The sequence below is a fragment of the Ipomoea nil genome, unplaced genomic scaffold (assembly GCF_001879475.1).
Source record: "Ipomoea nil cultivar Tokyo-kokei standard unplaced genomic scaffold, Asagao_1.1 scaffold0117, whole genome shotgun sequence".
NCBI lineage: Eukaryota > Viridiplantae > Streptophyta > Magnoliopsida > Solanales > Convolvulaceae > Ipomoea > Ipomoea nil.
In genome coordinates this window covers 1306085-1328390 of record NW_017616545.1, presented here as the reverse complement: position 1 = coordinate 1328390, position 22306 = coordinate 1306085, and positions in this window count along the sequence as shown.

Here is a 22306-nt window from a genome sequence, read left to right as displayed (position 1 = left end):
TGGCAATTACTGGTTAGTGGAGCATTGGGCAAGGCACATGGGTTTAGTGTGACTTTGCAGGAGCGCTGTTGTGTTAGGGGCAGCGTGGACACCAGGAGGGGACATGGACCTGGTATGGGCCAGATTCAGGAGGTCAGCTAAACGGGACAGTAAGCATGAGTTGCGGCTGGTATAACAGGTCGACGGCTGATGGGCGAATGGCTTGGGACAAAGCGGTTCGTGTACATGCTGGAAAATGTTTGATGCTGCACGGTGCATATGGCTGGCTAGTTGGGATAAACATGGTTGTTCCTACCCATGTGTATATGTGAGATAAATATTTTTCTCCTAAAGGGCATATTTGCGAAGGTGGAGATGGTTAGATAAGTCTTTTCTCCTAAGGTACATATTCGCTAAGGTGGAGATCTGTTGAGTTATCTTTTCTCCTAAGGGACATATTTGCCAAGGTGGAGATAGTCTTTCTCCTAAAGGGCACATATGTGAAGGTGGAGATGGTGAGATAAGTTTTTTCTCCTAAAGAGCATATTCGTCAAGGTGGAGATTTGTTGAGTTATCTTTTCTCTTAAAGAGCATATTCGCCAAGGTGGGTTGTCTCATATATGGATTAGGAATATGAGTTTGTCTCATACTAGGAGTAAGAGTGAAACGGATAGACCCCTTGTACAGGGATTAGATGCCTATAAATATATTGGTTGTATCCCTAAGGGGTTGTGTCACCACTATCACCATCACTATGAATAAGAGTATTGTTTCACTCCCGTGGACGTAGGCACATTGCCGAACCACGTAAATCTTGCCTTCTTTACCCTTTTTGCCATTATTATTTTTCTTGTTCTTGTTAATCTCAACAAATTGGTATCAGAGCACTGTTGAGATGACCAGTTCAAGTACAAAATTCGAGGTATCAAAATTTGATGGTACAAGGAATTTTGGGTTATGGCAGTCTAGGGTAAAGGATTTGTTGGCACAACAGGGTTTTCTGAAAACTTTGAAGGCGGAAAAGCCAACTAATCTGGAAGAGAATGATTGGGATGATTTGAAGGAGCGTGCGGCAGGAACCATTCGGTTATGCCTGGACGATGGAATTGTGTATCACGTTATGGCCCTGGAAGCCCCAAAAGAAATTTGGGATAAATTGGAAACTCAGTTCATGGAAAAATCTCTAACGAACAAACTGTATCTAAAGCAAAGGCTTTATGGGCTTAAGATGCAGGAGGGTTCAGACTTGGTGCATCATATTAATGTCTTCAACCAGATAATCTTAGATCTGGCCAGGCTTGATGTCAGGATTGAAGATGAAGACAAGGCGATGATCTTGCTATGTTCATTACCTTTTTCCTTTGAACATCTGGTGACTACTCTAACATACGGGAAAAACACGATTAAATACAGCGAGATCTCTGCGGCCCTGTAGGCTCATAATAAGAGCATGCAGAGTGTAGGAGATGGATCGTCTGTTGGTGAAAGTTTGTATGCTAAAGAGGGTCAGGATCGTGGAAGGAAGCAAGAGAAGGGTAATCCTGGGAGGAGAAACTCCAGGTCTAAGTCCAGAAATAGCAGGAAAATCCGGTGCTACAAGTGTAATGAGATTGGACACATTAAGAGAGACTGTCCAAAGTTGAAAAAACAACAAGAGGCGGCTAAAGGGCACTATGGAGCATGGTATTGTATTTGGGAGTCAACAGAATGAGCATGTACTCATGGGATATGTGGATTCTGATTATGCTGGTGACATTGATAATAGACGTTCTACAACAGGGTATGTTTTTACTCTTGGGGGTGGTCATGTTTGCTGGAGATCATCAGTTCAGTCTATTGTAGCTTTGTCTACAACTGAAGCATAATACATGACTGTGACTGAGGTAACTAAAGAGGCTTTGTGGCTTTCAGGTTTGAATAAGGAGTTGGGTATTGAGCAAGATGGAGTTCAATTACACTGTGACAATCAAAGTGCCATCTTCTTAGCTAAAAATCAAGTGTACCATGCCAGAACCAAACATATTGATGTAAGGTTTCATAAGGTTAGAGAGTTAGTTGTTTCTGGTGAGATTTTGTTGCAGAAAATTCATACAAATGAGAATGCAGCAGACATGTTGACAAAGGCAGTTACTAGTGACAAGTTCAAACATTGTTTGGACTTGTTGGGTGTTTCTAAATGTTAAATGAACATGGTGGTCCTAATCCAAGGAGACTATGAGATGAGTTTTTTTCTCCTAAAGGGCTTATTTGCGAAGGTGGAGATGGTTAGATAAGTATTTTCTCCTAAAGGGCATATTCGCCAAGGTGGAGATTTGTTGAGTTATCTTTTCTCCTAGAGAGCATATTCGCCAAGGTGGAGATTTGTTGTGTTTGTCTCATATAAGGATTAGGAATATGAGTTTGTCTCATATAAGGAATAGGAGTGAAAGGGAGATTATATGCCTATAAATATATTGAATGTATCTCATCACCTGGTACACCATCACAAATAATAAGAGAATACTTTCACTCCCGTGGATGTAGGCACATTGCCGAACCATGTAAATCTTGTCTTCTTTACCTTTCTGCCATTATTATTTTTCTTGTTCTTGTTAATCTCAACAGAGAGCAAGAACAGTATTAATTTATTCACTGTAGAAAACATTCAATAAATAGAGTACAAAGCATAGGAAGAGGAAAGAAGTTACAGCAAAACCCCTAGGTTAACACAAACTAACAATAGACTAAGTTTCAACATGCCCCGCAAGATTGAGGCTCCATCGGTGAGACCAAGCATGTATCTAAACCCAATAAACAACCGGTGACCAAGTGATTTAGTTAAGAGAGACTACACATCTAACTCGTAGGGAGCCGAAGGTAACCTGCCCACGAACAAAAAAATAATCAAGGGTCAAGTGCTTCATCCGAGTGGAAAACATGATTCTTGCACACATATGAGGCACTCAAATTATCTGTAACCAGCACCGGTGTAGTCCGCATCTGAATTCCAAGCCCACGTAACAAACTCTGAATCCACATAACTTCAGCAACGGAATTGGCAAGCGCTCGAAACTCGGCTTCCGTGAAAGACCGAGACATCGAACGTTGGTTAGCATACTTCCAGGAGACAATATTAGAACAAAAAACACACAATAAGCCGTAGTGGAACGCCCCACATCACGAATACTACCCCAGTCCGAGTTTGAATAAGCCAAAAGAGAAAGAGGACAACCACGTAGAAATGCAAACCAAAATGCAGTATACCCGCAAGTAGCGCAAAACTCGTTTCACAGCTTACTAATGCAACTTAGTGCGTGATGCCATAAACTGAGCTAGGTGATTTACATCGAACGAGACATCCGGTCTAGTAATTGCCAGATATTGCAAGCGGCTAATAGCACGACGGTATTCCGTAGCATCAAAAGCCGAAGAGTCACCTACGCATAAGTCTACATAAGTACACATCGGGGTGGACACTGCTTTCGCCCACGTCATGCGAAACTGCTCCAGAATGTTGACCACGTACTGACTTTGTGACAAAAATATACCAGTTGCAGTAGTAATAACTTCAACACCCAAAAAATGATACAGTGGCCCCAAGTCCTTTAAAGAAAACAGATCTGCAAGACGTCGTACAAAGGCTCCAATAAAATAATCATCATTTCCTGTAAAGATGATGTAGTCAACATACACCAATAAATATAAAGTCACATCACGAGTGAAATAAATAAACAAGGATGAATCAGCCATCCACTTTTTAAACCCAAAAGAAATAAGAAATTTAGAGAGCTCTAAATACCAAGCCCGCAAGGCTTACTTCAATCCATAAATCTTGGGCAACTCTCGATTAACAAAGCCTGTGGGTTTGCTCCATATAAAGACCCCCTCAAACAATGAACCATTCAAAAAAGCATTGTTCATATCCAACTAGCGCAATGCCCAACCCTGTGACAAAGCAATACTGGGAATGACACGAACAGTAACTAGTTTTACCACCGGACTAAAAGTCTCAAAATAGTTCTGACCAGGTTCCTGCAAAAAACTTTTTGCGACAAGCCGAGCTTTAAACCTGTCTAACGAGCCATCAACCCCACGCTTGAGCTTGAAAACCCACTTACAACCAACTTCTTCACCAACGCATCTGTAACACCTCTAAATTCTAAGTACAAAAAATCCAAAGAAATGTGGAAGCGAATTCAAACTTTATACACAATGGGGTGTTATGCCACACTTGGGCCAACCAAAACCCAAGTGCACAAGCTACAAGGTCCTAACTATAATCCAAATATAAGACAATATCTACTTATTACATTATCAAAAAGGCTATTCTATTCATTAAACAACCCACAACTCAACAACAAGTTAACTTAGAAATCCAAAACCAATCCACTACACAAAGCAATCTAAAAGGGTTAACTTCATTGATACCTATTCAAGTCTATAAACATAAGACTAAAAAGATCACATCATAATAACATATTTCCAATCTCAAAAAATTACGAAACAAAGGTCAAACTAAAGAAGAAAACTATCAAGATCAAGCCTCTATCGTGCTCTCGTCATGCGTCAAACCAAACCTGAAAAGGGTTATAAGGAAAATGTAGAAAAGTAATATGGCATCTACCAGTGCGGTTAACAACCAAGAAAGAGACGAAAGGATAAGGCCAACAATGGCACCGCAACAACCTCAGCCAGGAGTAAACATCTTTGGAGGTTCTCCCCCGAGAGAACAAGTGAACAACAATGTAAGACTTGATGGAGAAGTACCAGGATATGCGGAAGATCGGAATAGAGAAGGATAACCAGGAGAAAGACATATGTGTAACACCCCATGTTACGACCTCTAACCCAAACTAATTATTTAATTACCTACCCTAAAAAGAGAATTAAAATCCATTAATTAACTAAAAAGGGGTCCACCATAGCCCATGGACCTTTATCCCTAAAACCAACCCCTAAGTCCTGTAAGGAAAAGAATTAGCAAGCCCATACCATTTAGACCCTAATTAGGACTCTTAGATATATAAATAAGGGCATAGGAGGCACCTAGAACCCACACCACTATAACTTTCACCACACAAGAATTCCCAAGAACTCCCATAGGAGAAATCAAGAAAGAAGAGATCTTAAAGAAAGACCCTTCATAGCCAAGGGATCTAATTAAGGCTAAGAGGTAACCCATGTCTCAACAAAACCTATTTTCCTTGCTATAAATCTTCTTCTTTGGCTCCTTATTCTATACTTGTGTCTTGATGAAATCTTCTATGATAATTGTGATATGATCTTGATAATTGTTGAGATGATTTTATGTGTGCTCTTGATGATCTTGATGATGATAAGAGGATCTTGATAATTGTGTGATGTTCTTGATAAATCTTGATTTTTAAAGATAAAGCATGATTTTGTAATTTAAATATGATTAGAGCCCTAGGTTGAATCATGAATTTCGTATTGGGATTTTCTTGGCATATTTGGGTGGGAATTCACATGTTCGAGTGTTGATTATGTTTAGAAGTCATGTTAGGACGTGTTCTATGTGATTCTTGCTTTTGATCCATTAATTGTCTACGTGGTGTCGTTATTTGCCTTTAAAGGTGTCTAAGCATGGTTTCAGGTTCCACGAAGGATCCCGGGGCGTTTATTTTGATAAAGAGTCAGTGGGGGGTAGGTGGTGGTAGGGGGACCCGCCACCTACCCGCTGCCCAAAGAGATGCCGCCGGCAGCGGGCAGGCGACTGCCCGACGGGCACCCGCTGCCCGGAAGTTTATCACCGGCGGGTGGCCCTCCACCCGCCGGCCACTCTCTGGTTGTTGCCCACCTCTGGACTTTGGCTTCCCCGTTTGATGTTCCCCAATCCCCGTGGTGTCCCAACGGACTCTGTTTGTCGTGCACGAGTCTAGTTGATGTTTCGGGTACCATTAGTAGGATAAGAGAGTCTCGTTTATTGAATGCTAGTTGAATCGGTACCCCGTTGGCCTAGGAGGAAGATGTATGCACCCCTTAGGACTATTCTTAGTATGTGGATAATCACGCATAAGTTTATTTATACTTTTCCCTTTCCCAATGTGCTATTATGTGTTACTATGTGTTATGTGAGCATGATACCCCAATTTGGTTGCGATCGAATTGGTTATTCCTGAGCTGCGGTTCAGAAGTTGGCTGCGGTCAAACTGGTTACTCATGAGCTGCGGTTCATTCTCCTGGCTGCGTTCAGTGACTCACTTCTTGGGCTGCGGTCCACATGGGCCTCGTGTGCTATGGTCCACCGACTGGGCGCGCCAGGCGGTGTGTAGGGCCACTAGCCCGAGGAAGGCCATAGTCCACCGAATGAGTGATCAGGCAGTGTGTAGGGCTATGGTCGGCTGCGATCCACCGAGTGTATGTGCCAGCGGTGTGTAAGGTCGTAGTCCCCGGAGATCATTGCCCACCGAATGAGTCCCTCAGGCGGTGTGTAGGGCTTTGATCAGTTATGACCCACCGACTGAGCTCGTCAAGCGGTGTGTAGGGTCGCAGTCCCCAAAAGAAGATCACAGTCCACCGACTGAGCGCGTCAGCGGTGTGTAGGGCTGTGATCCGCTGTTGAAACTATCGACGGTCTATACAGTTGGCTGCAGTCAACTCCTTCATGCTGCGGTATGAGGTAGGATGCTGTGAGGCCGTGTTAGTACTATATGTACTAACCCTCATGTTCGGGGCATGCGATTGGTCCCGTGGCGCTACCAAAGTGTGCTTGTGTGACATGAATGTTGATTGAAATATTGATGTGAACGATTTGAAAGAGAACTGTGACCTTAGATACGTGTTCTTTATGATATTGTCTCTATATAACTGATTATCATTGTTGAATGTGCTTATCCCTACCTGTCGAGTCTATTCCTGATTTTAAAGCTAGAGTCTCCTAAGTATATATCTTCCTGCTTCAAAATGGTTTTCATATATATATATATATATATATATATATATATATATATATATATATATATATATATATATATATATATATATATATATATATATATATATATATATATATATATATATATATATTTACCTATATTGTATTTCAACGCGTTGGAGTGGGTTACCAGCATCATTCGCTGAACAGATATATTTGGCTTTCAGGCACAGATGATTAGCTTCCGGAGCGCGCTAGAAGAACTTGGATTAGTTAGAAAGTTTTTCCTTTCGGCCTGCGTGCCATGATGATGTACTGAGGATATTTAGTTAGTTTAGCCTGTGCATCTGAGTTCTCCAGCTCAGATGTGGCATAGCACCCCGTACTCTTATGTTTAGTAATACTCCGTTTTGGGATTTAATGAGAATTTACCTTTATTATATAAGTTTTAAAAGTTTCAAAATTTTGGGGTGTTACAATATGAGAACAATCATGGAGTATATGACTCCCGAGTTCTCTATGCACAATTCCATCTATATCCAGCCCATGGAAGGGGTCAACTTTACAATCCATCCGTCTGTCATTAACATGATACAGAGCAATCCATTCAGTGGACTCCCTTCAGAAGACCCGCATGCCCACATGACCCGATTTGTCAGATCCTACAGTATGTTTAGACCTAATGGAGTTCCAAAGGACGTGATCCGCCTTACTTTGTTTCCCTTCTCTGTCTTTGGAGAAGCCGAGACTTGGTTGGATTCACAAGACAATGAACACTTCACTTCCTGGTGACAGTTATATCGAGAGTTCATGAACACATTTTTCCCTCTCACCAAAACAATGAAAGTGCGCAAGCAAGTGCAAGATTTCAAACAGGGAGCGACTGAATCAATGGGTGAGGCAAGGAGAAGATTCAAGACATTAAGGAGATAAAGCCCTCCTGATCTGCTGCACCCTTGGGACGTAATCAGTTCTTTTTACGGAGGTTTAAACGATGAGAGCAAAATGCTTATGGATTCAACATCTAGTGGGGCATTCGTGTCATCATCGCCTGCAGACGCTGAGGCATTAATCGAAAAGATCTCTTCGAATACCACTTTTTGGTACAATAGAAGAAACGCCAATGCGGGGATGTATGAGATATATGGGAATGAAGCCCAAGATGCTAGGGTTGGCGGGGAGGCTGGGCTGTAACAACCCCGATTTTACCAACATTTTTAAAACTTAAAATTCAACAATAAACATCTAATCATCAAGAAAAAGCAGCGGAAGTTAAATAAAAACCGGGAAACGTTATACCACACCCATAAACCATGGGTGCAGAGGCTAAGTCTACAACTATTCAACAAGACAATATCAAGTCTAAGGCACAGATGCCATGTCTAACTAAGGCTCACAGGCCCAAAACTTAACAGTTTAAGGAAGGGGAAAACTACACTAGCTACTAACAACGGCTAGCGCGCTCCACAACTAAGCAAAATCTGTAAAATCAAGGGATTACACCCGGTCAGCAAATAATGCTAGTAACCCATCAATACACGTTAAGTATCCTAATATACATAGATATAATCAAAGCCATTTGGAACTGAGGAATACAGTATATATCATTTTAAAACCAATGAAGGAAGTCAACATCAAAGACTCATCACACTCTCAATAAAATCGAGGATCATCAACCTCATCACGACACAAGACCACAAACATCATAGACAACACAACTCAGGATGCAACCTACCATTCACAAGGTAGAGTACATCAAAGACATGCATAAGCAAGGAACTACAACAAATCACATAATGAAACATTCATGTTTCAAGTTCCAACCTTATCCCTTAGTACAACCCTTATGGCTATCCCCGGCCTTATCACAGTTCCAACCTGTACCTCCGAGTGCCACCCTATACTTCTGAGTCCAACCTTTTCCCGGTCTGGGACCGTCGTCCCCCGCCAAACTTCCGCCAAACAATACCGCCGAACTCATAGTACACGAGGGTACCATTCAATCATAGTCATATACCACCGATCATGTGAGCAAAGCTCAACTTACAAAACCACCAATCTCATTCATAGTCACACATGGTCATCATCATCAAGAGGATTGAGGCTCATCAATAGCCTCAATCAAGTATCAACAAAGGGTGCAACGATTTGTACAAGATAATGTCATAAGAATCAATCAAGAGATTTCAACAAAGTCATGAGACAATACTCAACAACAAGGATTACCATCCAACATCAAATGACATCAAGAATATCAAATAGAAGCCAAGAATTATCATTTAAGTAAGAAAATAGGTTTTGTATAACATGGGTTACCTTTGTAGACCAACAACCACTCCTTTTCACCCTCTTAAGCTTTCTTAGATAAAGACACCCAAAAGATGGCTAAAAATACCAAAAAACTAAGAACCTTACCCTTTCCTATGCTCAAGAAGAAGAAAGTAAGAATCTTGGTGAAGGATCTTGCAAGGCTAGAAGGTTCACCTTCTTGCTTGAAGAATAAGCTAGGTTATTTTAGAGAGAGGCTAGAGTGTTTGAGACTTAGGCTTGAATGATGAATGAATGAAATGAAATGTCTTGCTAGGGTAGCTTGAACAACAATTCATGGGTGAAAAGACACTTTTACCCTTACTATGATTGGAAAGACAATGGGACAAGGGTACAAACCATGAAGCACAAGGTACATTCAATAGACTTATGTGACTAGTCCAATTTTAGTTCCTCGACTATTAAATTTCAGGATTTTTAGAAATGGATTAGCAAAGAGAGCTTGGATTAATTCTTCAATTAATCCTCAATTAGTATCTAGATTTACGGGGTGTCACATGGCCGCTCGACGTCAGCCCTATCTCCAGATGCCTGGGTCGTTCCCACCGGGATTGTGTCAATCTCTTGTACCGAGGAATCCTCTATGGAAACGGTGAATGACCCAACCTCAACCACGTCACCATAGTCTTGAACCGAAAAGTTTTTGAGTGTCGGAGCTTGACATGTCTTCTCCTTAAAGAGTACGAGAGGACGTTTCAATTTGGAGGTTCAGGTTAAAACCGGGCAAAGCGCCATGGGCATCGAGAAACATATTTAATTCGGTCAGTAAAATTATAACTCGGAGTTAAGGACTTATCGATTGCGAAAGGTCTTGAGAGCGGGAAAAGCTAATGCCTCAGGTTTCGGGTGAAACGCTCCGTGCAAGAACAAATGCTCGGGAACGTCCGATCTCAAGGTAGCAATAGAAAGCGTAAAATGGGACCCCCAAGAGTACCCTATTTATAGAGGATAGGCGGCTGGAAAAAAAAAAGCTTCGAATTTGAAAACCACGCCCGAATCCCGAGGAGAACGAGCGCTTGACATGTGCGCAACCAGGCTACCCAGCGTCGATCCGTGTTCACAACGGTACACCTGCACCGCACCAGATCCACAGCGAAAGGCCGGATCAAAAGTAGCTCGGACCCTTGATAGGGGGGCTACTTGATAGGGTTATTACCAGACCATATATCCGATGGTCGGTTATGAACCCTCTACCCTCGGGGGTTATGACCCGACCATGTCCCTTAGTCTCTCGACCTTTTCCTCTTGCTCGATCTTACTGGAGAGCGACCCTGCAGGTCGCTTAGGGGCTGGTTAGAGGACCGACCCAACAATGTCGGTCCGGGTAGATAAACCCCGCTGTGGTCTTATCTTGTTAGGAACATCATGCCGCGTGCCTTAAATCCTCTTGGCCTTTGCTTGAGCCTGTGTATGAGCACCACGTACCTCCTTGCCGAGGTCCCAGGATCTGTCCACTCGCCTCTCCTATAAATACTGCATTTATTACTGATATGAGGGACTTTGCACCTACTTCATAGCAGTACTATATGCTCGAAGATTACCGACCTACTATCTAAGGATCCCGAGCTCGTGTACTTTCACCAACGGGCAAACTAGGTATAGGATCTGAGGCCAGAACTAACCTAAGATCGTACAATATAAACGCGTATACCTTCGTATATACTGTATCAAATACTATGCAAAGATTGACAGTTGGTGCAAGATAGCTTAATGAATAATGATCGATAAACCACTTGGGCCCAAGCCAAATTCGTACTTGGCATTCGATAATACAAACCCGAAACTACCTCGGTATAATCTTTCATTTGCAAAAGGGATGCGGCCAACACTATTGGATCGAACTACTCCAAATGTAATCAGTCTGCTCGGCAAAACGCAGGGCTAAAAAATGCCAAGCGACCATATTCTCGCAACATACCTTGACCGATAAAGTTAGCCAACAAGGAGCAGGAGAAGGGTTTGGTCGTCTTGGGGTTAGCAAATATCGCATTGACCCAATCCTTGGGGTTAGTGAGGCGCCAAGACCACATCTACTCAGAAGACAAGAGAACCTTCTTAACTTTGGCTTTGAGCTCTTAAATTTTTGTCTACCAATGCTATAACATTCAATGGAGCCCTTCACTATCCATACGATCAGCTTCCTCTGCTGCTTTCACATGACAAAAGAGGTTCGCCATGCTACTAGCTAGCTGCAAAAATCAATACGTTAGCCAGTCTAAAAATGGTACGCTCCAACCAATTACTAGTTAAATGTATAAGAAATCATATAGTAATGAATCATAAAAATAATTAATGAGTATGCATTCAGATTAATAAACTCATCAATTCAATAGAAATTTGACCACAAAAATTTAAAATACTATAACGAATAAAGAATCAAGCACAATGTTTCCAAAAAAAAAAAAAAAAAAAAAAAAATCAAACACAAAATCTTTATAAATCAAATCATAGAGTTTTGTTTTCAAAAAAATAAATAAAAAATCATAGAGTTTTAGGGTCCGTTTGGAAAGCAAGAAAATGACTTCTGAAAAAATGATTTCTGGAAAATGAGTCATTTTCCGGAAAACATTTTTCTTTTTCAGTGTTTGGTTGCATTTGAAAAATTGTTTTGGTGTGTTTGGTTCGTTTTCTGGAAAATGAATAGAATGATATAATTAAATATTTTAATTATTTTATTTAGAATAAAAATTACATTTTAAATGTTTAAAACTAAAAAAAATAAAAAAAATCTGTTTTCCGGCGGAACCCAATTCCGCCGAAATCATAGCTATGGTTTCCGGCGGAACTGGGTACCGCCAAAAACTTTTTCAAAAAAAAAAAAAAAAAAAAAGAAATAGCAATGACGGAAAATGACTTTCGTCAAATTGAGCACATTTTTCCCGGTCAACGAAAAATGTTTTCCGTTGACTAAATTTTTCAAGTGTAGCCAAACACCAAAAACCCAAAGGGTTTCCAAACACAGCCTTAGTTTTGGATCGAAAATTAAAAATATAATCCTAACTTTTCATATTTAAGAAATTTACGACAAAGAAAATCAAAAATTGCAGAAGTTTGAATTAAAATTAAAAGAACCGGTGAAACGAGAGACTCCGATCATTACATCGTCGTCTGCTCCTATTATTCTCCCCGTTTTCTGCTCTTCTCCGTTTCTCTTTTTTCGTCTCCCCTCTAAACTGCTGCCGAATATGTATTTAGGAAAACAAGAATTTCGTAGCTGACTAGTACGGCAAATTATTCTGTCAAAGATGTCGACTTTGCAAGGTGTACTTGGATCTAAATGTTTACACTTTATTTATTAAATGTTCACAATTTACTTTTTAAAAATTTACAATTTGTATATTAGGAACACACAATGTTAACATATATGTAATTGATTATCTTGTTTTGTATTCAGAAGTTCCTTTCAAATACTGCAAACAATATTAATATATTAGGATTTGATAACTATGTATTGTATTCACAAATTCCCTTATACAGTTGTTATGTGTTTTGACTTAAAAATATAATTTATATTTTAATAATTTACCATTCTAATACTGAAAAACACAATTTATACGTTATTTAGGAGCAAAATTCACCTTACAAAGTGAACCCTGATCCATGGTATATTCGATTAGGACACCCTCCCTCTTAATTTAACTCCACGTGCGCTACACCCACTAATTACTTGATCCAGAAGTTGGATTGCCCATTAATTAGCCACCCTTCCAAGTTGAAACTTAATTGGTTAACATGAGTTTTTTTGTCAAGATCTTGTGGTTTAATGGTAACAAAGTTATACTTTCATATAGGAAGTTATGGGTTTAAGCTTTAGTGGGGCGGTATTGAATCTTTATGTTTCAATAGGTTAAGAAAGTAATTATGAACAAATACTACATTATAATAGAGTCAGTAACATTACAAAAACATGAGGTTTTTTCTCTCTTAACACCTAATGAAAAAGACATAAAATAATTAACTTGGCAAACCTTTGTCTTTACACGTGGGTTGGGCAGGGCAATAATAATAACAATAATTAACTTGGCAAACCTTTGTCTTTACACGTGGGTTGGGCAGGGCAATAACAATAACAATAAATTAAGGCCTAAAACTCTAAAAGTCCTAATTATTAATTGATACTCCGTATTACTTAGCCCTTATAATTAATCAAAATATTGTCTACTCCTTATCTGCAAAATTGAAATGAGTCAAATTATGCATCAAAATAGTTTGTTTAGAACACTTAATAATAACATATTCAAATAATAAAAATATGATAAATAAGTGCTAACATGTGTGCTTCCCGATCTGAGGATCTTTGTGTTCACTCCTCGATGTAGAGGATTTACATGTGCACTTTTCCGATCCAGAGAGTCTATATGTCGGCTTTCCGACCTAGATATTGGTAGACTTATCTACCTCTATGTAAGTAGATTTACCGACCAGCATGTCACTCCACTTACCAATCTAGCTCTATGTTTGTAGACTTATCGACTTCCATTATAGTGGACTTCTTGACCATCATTGTTGGATAAGTCAACTCGGACATCACTTCAACAATTGCACATAAATGTCTTACACGTGTCAGATTGACCAGAATGCCCAATTAATTGTAATCAATTGTCATGTCATCTATGTTAGTACTTTGTCATCATTATGTCTCATTGCCACTTAGTATAAATAGGGCATTCTTCTTCAGTCTTGAATGAAGGTATTTATAGGCAAGGTTGCAAAAAATGTTAGGCGCCGATTTATTTATTTATTTTTTAAATTTTTTAAATTTTTATTTAAAAAATTAAACTAAAAATTTTAAAATTCAATAGTAAAACATAAGGTTCCTCTAATTTTTCTTACAAATTATTTACGTAAGTGGTTGTAAATTAAAATCGTTTTGAATATTGTTGGAACCATCTAAATACATAAAAAAAAAAGTAAAATTAAGAGCAAAAGAAGCATTTTTTTGAGAAATTAGAGGGCCAAAAGAGTCCGAGACAAATAGATCTCGAAAACATATGCGATTTGAAATTTTTTTTTTGTGTCCGAAACGGACAATCGAGTCAAAAGTTATGCCTTCCCGAACTTTTAACACTTTACAACGCAAAAAAAAAAAAAAATTCAATTCAATTCAACGGCCGAACTGGCAGTCTAGGCTGCCGCCTAGTCGCCCGGCCGCGGAGGAGGCCAATTCTGGCCGAATCGTCCGCGGCCGGACGGCGCCTAGCGCCTAGGCGCGATTTTTGCAACACTGTTTATAGGCATTTTGAAATGAATCTGTTGGAGGGAACCCCATTTCAAACATCTTTTAACCATCGGGTAATGACCAATGGACAACTCGAAAGGTTACTTTTGTGTTAGATTTTTCAGCCATTAGACCACCTTTTATCTGTTGAACATTACTTTTTGTTTTGTCCCTATTGTCTAGGCTTTTTAAGAAAAATCTCCCTTGGGATGTGTACCTAGGACTTCTTTTGCCTTGGTCACATTTTCTTACAAAGCTTGTTTGTTTAAGATTTCGAACTGTTTGCTTAAAGAATGTCTCGAGCAGTCCTTTCGAACAGTTAACTCTTAACGTTTCAATTCGAACCTAAAGCTTTTAACCTTTCATATTTGAATAGTTGTTCTTACTATTCGAGCTATTACAAGTCCCTTCTATTCGGTAAGGCATGCCCTTCCAAGCATCAGCCTTTGCAACTTTCCAATCTTGTACTCTACGGCTTCTACTCTTCGACTATTTGTCTCGAACTCTTCAAGTCTTCAACTCTTTACAGGATGCATGTAACTATTCGAGTTACTATACGGACTATTCTAATCGAATAAATAGAGTTCCTAAGTCTAAGAATAAAAACAAGTTGGGGACTAAAATTTCTTAACTTTGGCAAAGACGGAGTCAGAAATTCGGTTGAGGGGAGGCGAAGCAGTAGGGACGGATTCAGAAATTTTTTTCAGTAAAAGTGAAACATTAAAACAAAAGAGATAATTTTTTTAAAAAATAAATAAATTACCTAAGAAATATAGTTGTAAATATTGATGGATATGGAAGAAAAATAAAACAAATAGAAACTTTATAAAAATATTCATAACAAAATATGAAACATAATTAATTTGATAAAATAATTTGAATAGAAAACTCATTATAAATTACACATCTCACTATTAATATAAAATAATGATATATATATATATATATATATATATATATATATATATATATATATATATGTGTGTGTGTGTGTGTGTGTGTGTGTGTGTGTGTGTGTGTGTGTGTGTGTGTTGAACCCTAGAGAAGGAGTCAAAAAAAAACTGTAAAACTATATTGATACCAAAAAATTCAAACCCTTGACTTTTACTATTATAAAACATATGCTCTACCAACTAATCTAACTCATTTCTTATTGATATTTAATAGTTTTTTTATACTAATACTAAAACTTGTACTATATATGTTGAAAATTTTGTTGGTATAACCCAATAATAATCCTACAAAATAAGGATTATTATTTTATGTAGAAAAAAGGAAGGAAATAAGATGTAGAGAAAGGCTCGTGTTGATGTAGGATTTTTAAAAAAGAGTCAAGCGATCACTCTTTCCTTAAAACCTTATTTGCTACCTCCCACAAGTGCTAAGAGCGTTGTAGCCTTGGCTTTCCGGGATAAAACTTGCTACGATTCAATGTTTGAACACCTAAACAAAGAATCCGGCGAACTAGAGCAATGTTTTGAACACAATTCGAGTAAGAAAGGCTCATGGATTTTCCCTTTTCAAATTTCCATGTAAAAGATCTTGTTTTGTCATTATTCTTTCCTACTATTCACTTCTACAATGTAAGCTGACCCCAAGCCTATTTATGCTATCAAATGGCGCCATCTATATATAGAAAGGGTGACGAAAAGTCAGTGTTCTCTGATCTATCAGATGGTCTCCCAACCTCACCATTCTTCATCAATGTCGTCCGGCCATATAATTATGGTTTCAAACAAATATTTCAATATAATATGTTTCAATACAAGTTATGTCATTGATTTTTGTCCATTTTTTATATGCTAATAAATATATACATTTTGTTTTAATTGATGTACATTTCATTTGTATTGGTCAAAATCACCCTTACACCGTTATAACACCGTTAGTATTTAATATGTCCACCAATCTTACTATACACCTACATCTATCATATCTTTTTCCTATTTTCAATTATAATTTTATTAAAATTATCATATAACAATTAATTTAATTATAAATTATATTTTAATTAAATATTTATATGAATGTTAAATTATATATGTGTATCAAAAGCATCATCACTTTAAGGAATTGCGAAATATAATTTTAACTAATCTTTTAAATTTTGTTACTTAACAATATTTTAATATTGAGTATAGGTTTTCGCGCATCGCGTGTATAAAATACTAGTATTTCAATAAGAGCACAAATTATGCCTTATGTCACACAGAAAAATAAATAAATAAATAACCACCAAGAGCAGGATAAAGGATTATATAATCATAGGCCAGCAAAGCATCATAAATCATAATGAAAAAAATTTGGGTAGATGAAAATACAATCAACTAAAAGGACTTGGAAAGGACCTGCTCATAAATGCAAAATGTTCCTGAAGAAGCTATCTGCTCCACATAGATGCAACTATCTGATAATGAACAAGACAACCATTGACACCCAATTGCAGGAGCCTGCGAGAGTTCAATACATGAATCATTATAAGGCATAATAGATCCACAATTAGCACTTTCCAAGTTCCATATAAACTTGCTACCCATTTAACACACGCACATCACCCACCCCGCCACCCCGCTGGAATCCGTAAAAACCAAATTGGCAACAACCACCAAACCCAGCGATACCCCACAAAACCCTAATGCCCTCGGCCACCACCGGCTCACCCTACTGGCATCGACCACGAAAGAAAAATAAGAATTGAAAAACAATTGAGTAGAAGATACCTTAACCACCACTCGAAGCATTACTTTTCGACACTTTGACCGCCTGATGAAGGAGCTAGACATGGATAATCCCGGTACTTGAAACGTGTCCGATGAAATTGACGGTGAAGGGATAAATTGCGAGCCGCTGGAATGGAATGCGATATTTGCGAAACTAGAAGAATGGCGTCTCAGCGAGCGTCTGGAATAGAATCTTTGCGGGAAGAATGGAATTGCAACTGCAATTCTCGAAACAAAAGTAATAAAAAAACGCACAAGGAAAGGAAATTAAGATAACAATTTTGATACACAATAATTAATGCGCGTGTGCAATTACTCCTCTACCCCTAAATATATTAGGGATCAGCTAAAATCAAATAAAATAGCCCACAAATCTAAACCGTTCAAATAATATATATATATATATATATATATATATATATATATATATATATATATATATATATATATATATATATATATATATATATATATATATATATATATAGAAATCGGTTCTCGTGCGGGTGAGCGCTTCAGGTGCGGTTGTGCGGTTTAATCTGAGCTATTCATCTCGCTTTAATCAACGTCCAAGATTATCAAAATTAAAAAAAAAAACGCGGTGACAATTTTGTAATTTTTGCATCTAGGTCAAAATTAAGGTGAGTGATTTTGTTATTAATGTGCGCGAGTTTTGTATATAAGTGTGTGAGTCTTGTGCGTAATGTGCGTGAGTTTTGTGCTTAATGTGCGTGGGTTTGTGCTTAATGTGAATACTTGTTAAAACTTTAAGTGTGGGCTTTTGTGCTTAAGGTGCGTGAGATTTGTTCTTAAGGTGAGTGAAGTTTGTGCTTAAGGTGCGTGGGGTTAGTGATTAATGTTAGTAGTTGTTGAAACTTATAGTCTGTGAGTTAATACTTAAAGTGCGTCAGATTAATGCTTAATGTGCGTGAGGTTTGTGCTTAATGTGCGTGGATTTTGTACTTAATGTGCGTGAGTTTGTGCTTAATGTGAGACATTTAAAATCTTAAGTGTGTGAGTTTTGTGCTTAATGTGCTTTGTTATGTGCTTAAGGTGAGTGATTTGTGTTCTTAAGGTGCATTATTTGTGGATTTAAGGTGCGTAATGGTATGTGTACTTAAGGTGCGCCATGTTAATGCTTAAGGTGCGTCCAACTGCACAACTGCACGAGAAGCATCAACCGCACCTGAACCCTTCCATATATATATATATATATATATATATATATATATATATATATTGTGAAAAATAAAATATTACATTTGCGCATAGAAGATGAAAATTTAAACTTTGTGAGCAAAAGAATTAAAATAAAGCCTTTTGAATTTCATATACATGACATATGTTGATGATATTAAAGTAAAATAACTATTATAACATAAACATCAACTCTTCAACAAAACAGGTTTATATTACATACCTCAGTTTTAACAAAACACAGAAATCTAGCATTACCAGAAATATGACATTCACAACAATCTGATATTCCCTAAGATAATCTGACATTCCGTGAACCAAACGACCCCTAAATGTTATAACTATACAATAGTTATGAAACTAAAAGTGAAGTTATCTCTAGATAGTACTATGATTAATTGATGCCAAACTATTAAGATAAGATCAAAATGTATTGTAACATGTTAGAATAAAGTTGATAGTCTAACAACACATCTTCTATCACATTTCTTGAGTTACAATGCCCCGAGCCATAGGGATTGGTCAACATGATTGAGATAAAAGAAGTCCATAGGTTGGTTTAAAAGTTAAGTTGATCTTTTATTTAATTGATTGTTCTCGAATTGAATTATGTTGTATAATTTGTGGGAATTATAGCAGACTTGAGTACAATGAGTTCAGTTAGGGGGGTAGAGCGCCTGCAAAATGTATATGTAATTGTTTGTTTATTTCAAAGAATAAAACTTACTTAGTGAATAAAATATCTATCATCATTCAAAAAAATTAAAAAGAAGATTAATTGAAAAAAAATAAGATTTATGTTCAAGTATATTTTGTTTATCATTTATTTATTTACTGTATTTTTTATTAATAAAAACTATTTCGAAGAAGTTCTCCAAATTCAAAATTAAAAAACATGGGTGCCCATGTTTTGGAGCAATAAAATTATATATACATATAAATTAGGGGAGCAATTAAGATGATCTAATCCTAAATACGTAAAATTTGAAACTCATCAATCGCGATCCACAAATTCCTGAGTCGTTGGATCCATGCCTCAAGTCTCTGCCACTGTGCTTTCTTAGTAGTTTGGGTTTGATTATCTTGGCCATGACATGAAATGTCTTTTTCAAAACCTAGCATTAAGGGTCTTAGGACGAGACACGAGATGAATAGAGAAAAATGACTCACCAAAAGTTAGAACAACTTCTTCCTCCCTCTGAAGAGTTAATATCTCCATTAGCTAAACTACCCCTTCTTACCATGACTTTGGATTTGTATTTTGTTCGAACACAATCAATTAAGGCCTTGCTGACATATATTGCAGTGTCTCCAATGGCATGCTCTTACTTAATTTTTCCCTTAATAAGTCATTACTTAATTTTTCCCTTAATAAGTCATCACATTTGGATGGCATGTTAGACTAAAATATCACAGATGCATCACTATAACTGAATACCATAGCAACATTAATGTTATCATTAATTAATTATTAATAGCAATAAATAACATTATAATCACTATTAACATTAATATTAACGACAAAATAAAGTATGGTAATGCACTTTTTAATGTTTTCATTTTTCTAAAGATAAAATATATGACTAGTCCAAATTAGCGGTTAACTGTAACTGTAGCACTAATTATCAATAATAACCATAAAAGATAATTAATGGCTAACCTTAATGATGCAAACCGCATCTCCCCATTGCGCTAACAACAATGATGATCCACAAGAGAAGAAAAACTCCAGAATTCTCCCATCTTCAATGTCGGTGTCAATAGCCTCGATGCAGCGTCCAATGGTACATTTAAAAATTTATTGGTAGGACTTAATTAAATTACCAACATTAATAGTCATGTAAAATGATGTGGTAATCATGCTAATGTACCAAATATAGCAGATTACCATGAAATGATAATTATTATGAAAAGTAATATTATTATTATTATTATTATTATTATTATTATTATTATTATTATTACTAGTAATTCACCCGCGCGATGCACGGAAAAAAATTATGCTATTATAAATATAAATAAAAAATAAAAAAACTAAAATATTTTAAATTATTTAATATAATAATATTTTTGAGCTTCCATTGGTCAAGTATTTATTATTTTTATAGAATACAAAATTAAAATTAAAATTAAAATTAAAATTATAATTTTGTATGGTTAATATAATCTCTAATTATGTGCATATTCAAATAAACTTATAGAGATAATTTACATAATTACATTGATTTATTCTTAATTGTATTTCATCTATATTATAATTTTCACAATACAAATAATAACTAAGATAATTACATTTTGAAAGCAAATTTCAAATTTTGTATGTGTAAATTTAAACTCTAATTGAACATATTTTTTATATGATTATATAATATATAGCTATTTTATTTTTCAAAAGTATATTTTTTATATGATTATATAATATATAGCTATTTTATTTTTTAAATGTTGTGCCTTTTTTTATATATATAATAAAGGATGTTGTGGCATTAATTATAACATTAATTATTTCCCAAACCATATAGCTTTATTATATAAAGGATTATTATTATTATTATTATTATTATTATTATTATTATTATTATTATTATTATTATTATTATTATTGAGACAATGTCTCCCGCTACCATATTACTTCCTACAGTATTATTTTAAAAACTAAAATTTAAACTACTAAAGTCTGTCTGTTTTTAAATATGGTGTGTGTTAATTGACTAAAAAAACTAATGAAATCTCAATGTCTTTTCTTTTAGTTAAATAAACAGATATGATTAAAGAGCACTAATTATTATCCTCGTGAATCTAACCTTATAATTGTTATTTGCTGCCCAGAGTTGGCATAGCCATTACGGCATCATATGATGTATTCTAAGATTTCTCCCATTTTTAACTTGTTTAATGTGGTTTTTGTTCTTGGAAAACGATTTTCACAAAACATTCTTTAAGCTGATCTCGATCGATCCACTATCAAGATGTCCATTGTTTTATATATGCACAAAAATCGAGAGAGTGTTTGGCAAAAATCGAACTCTATAATGATCTTCAAATAATTCTTCACTCACTTGACCACTCTTTAGTCCTTTCGGAATATAATGATATCTTTTGATGATTTGATTTACAGTGAAATTATTGTGCTCTTGGACGGACTTGGATTGCTTGAAAGAAATCTTGTGAAAGTACGTAAGATCCACAAGCTTGTCTTGATTATGGGACCTAACCAACAAAGTTTGGTTAACCGTTTTTAACGGTTAATTCAGTTTGAAATTGTCGGTTAACCGAAATTATATATATTCGGTATATATATATATATATATATATATATATATATATATATATATATATATATATATGTGTGTGTGTGTGTGTGTGTGTGTATGTGTGTGTGTGTGTGTGTGTGTACACACACACACACACACACACACACACACACACACACACACACACACACACACATATATATATATATATATATATATATATATATATATATATATATATATATATTCCGTTTGTAATGTTGTTATGTTATTATTTTTGTATATTTTCTTATGGATTTATCATTATTATATGTATTATATTATTTTAAATAGATTTATTATTATATGTATTATATTATTCCGTTTGTAATGTTGTTATGGTATTATTGGCAGGAGACATTGCCCCAATATCAATAATAATAATAATAATAATAATAATAATAATAATAATAATAATAATAATAATAATAATAATAGTTAATACCCATTTTGGTCCCTCGACTATTAGATAATAATAGTTAATACCCATTTTGATCCCTCGACTATGCTAAAATGACACTTTTGTCCCTCTCTATAACGGTAGATGGATGGAAATTGTAACGGAGGACCAAATTGTGTATGATTTTACAAGTTAGAGGACTAAATTGGGTACTTTTAATAGTTTGGGACTAAATTATGCATTACCTAATAGTCGAGGGACCAAAATGGGTATTAACTCTATTCAAAATGTACATGA